This window comes from Corvus brachyrhynchos, unplaced genomic scaffold (genome assembly GCF_000691975.1).
Source record: "Corvus brachyrhynchos isolate BGI_N302 unplaced genomic scaffold, ASM69197v1 scaffold19, whole genome shotgun sequence".
NCBI lineage: Eukaryota > Metazoa > Chordata > Aves > Passeriformes > Corvidae > Corvus > Corvus brachyrhynchos.
The window spans coordinates 2,789,088-2,791,366 of record NW_008246061.1 but is presented as its reverse complement, the minus strand read 5'-3'; positions in this window follow the sequence as shown (position 1 = coordinate 2,791,366).

Genomic DNA, 2,279 nt, shown 5'->3' with positions numbered 1-2,279 from the left:
ATGTGAAATGGGTTGGGAAGCGACAACAGACTCTCGAACACGAGTAATCAACACGAAACTGTCACTGAATGGGGACATTTCTGGTGGGATCGCAAGGAAACACTGAAGCCTTTGTACTTTTCAACTTTTCTATCAATTATCTAAAAATAAACGTGAAATTTGCAGATAGCATCAGGCCTGGCAGGATGGATGTACAGATAAAAGCAGGCAGCTCTGCTGCCGGAGATAATTCCCGGGAGTGGGGCTGCTCCATTAAAATGTGTTTTCTCACCAGCAGATGAGTGTTGGATGGTTTGGGGCAGGGCACCTGGAGCTGCTGGAGGCTCCAGCTCCGGCAGGGAGCAGGGGAAGGTGACGGTGCTGGATGTCACTGCCAGGCCAGCACCTTGGGGTGGGATTTCGCAGCATCCAGGACAGGGGGAAAAAGGTGATTTTGGCTTTATATGAGGCACTGGTGGGACTGGTAGAAAGATGGTTTTCCTTTGACACTCTCTGCTTAGTGAGTTCTGAGGAATATCCATGCTGTGGGATTACCTGGTGGTGTAACTGGTGTTACTGGTGGGCAGTGTGTGGTCAGCTCACAGCCAGACTGGGGCACTGGACAACTCCCCGTGCCCTTGGGGTGATGCAGCTCCCCTCAGGCAGGAAACACAGGGAGATCCATCCCCAAATTCCTGCCAGATGGCCCTGGAGGGGTGTTCGGGGCTGGGCCATGCGCCAGGGACTGCTCAGGGTGTCCCACACGGACATGGGATCACTGAAGGTGTTTCCACCAGGCTTGGATGCACCAGGACACCTCTCCCAGACCACCCCCAGGTGTGACTCTGTGGGACCCAGCTCTGGGGTCTCTCAGGGCCTGCTGGGCCAACAGAGAAAAGAGTCAGACACAACTTTCCAGCTCCTTGTCTCTTCCCAAGGGATGTGTGCCAGGTTGGACCCCAGTGGACACCAGTGTGGGATCCCTGAGGACCAGCAGGAGTTGGGAATGCTCCAGCCTGGTGGTGTGGACACAGGTGACTCTAAAAATGTCCCTCAGTGCATCTTGGAGTTCTGGAATGGCTTTGGGTCCAAGGGAGCTGAACGAGGCTTTGGGATGATCTGTCTCAGCTCTGTCGCATTTAAATCATTTCAATTTTGCACCTGAGTAGGAACAGCCCTGGCTGAAGCTGTGCCCCAGGGGCCCCTGCATTTCTGGATTTCAAACCTGTTTCTGCTCCGTGGTGGGTTACAAATGTCCTGTGAGGGAGCTGACGTGACATCAGGCACGGCTTGTTCAGCTCTGAGGCCAGAGCTGGCCCTTCCCTCTGCCTGATCAGCACGGGGACGGAAGGAAACTGCCATTTCAATGGATGCAGGGCTCCAGCACAGGCAGGTGCCTGGAAAAGAAACAGTGAAGTGCCTCTGGAAGAGGAATTTTAGTAGGAATAACACGTTTTGTGGGATCTGTCCATGCAGCCTTAGAGGTTCACCGAGGAGGAGCAGGGTCTGGCTGCAGCCACTGCCACAAGAGCTGCTCAGTCCAGCCAGGGCAGGAATCCTTCCCCAGCCTGGCCAGAGAAATAAATAAAGGGAGCTGAGGCCAGAGGAGAGGAAGGTGGGAATGCTCTGGGATGCTGGGCTGGTTTTGGCTCTGCAAGGAGGCTTTTCTCAGTCATCTGTGCAGAACTAATGATACAGCTAAAGAGGGAGCTGGAATGTTACAGGAATCCTGAGATCAGAGGGAAGATAAGCAGATGTAAACATCTCCAATTCCGACAATAGGGGGATTCTTTTTCTGGAGGTGCTGAAGAGAAAAGAAGAATTTTACCAGCAGCCCCGGAGCTGATTGGGGGTGAGACAGCAGCCCCGAGCCTCCTGAGAGAGGGGGATTTATTTAGAAGACAACCATAGGCAAATATGTTCTTTTTTCTTCCCTTGCTTTTTGATGAGGAATATTGCTGGAATCAGCTCAGGGGAGAGAGGCTTTGATCATCCTTTCGGAGAGGGAAAAAAGCTACTTTGAATTCTGCTGCAAAGCACATCCCAGGAGGGGCTGTGGGAGGGATGCTCACCCTGGGGCAGAGCCCCTGGGCAGGTGTGGGACTGTCCGGGGAGAGGGAGCGTGCCCTGTCCCCATCCTGCCCTTCAGACAGACCTGCAAGGGCAGAGGAGCCCTGGGAGCACAGAACCATGGAATGGTTGGGGTGGGAAGGGACCTTAAAGCTCATCCAGTGCCCTGGGCAGGGACACCTCCCATTGACCCAGGCTGCTCCAAGCCCCAATGTCCAGCCTGGCCTTGG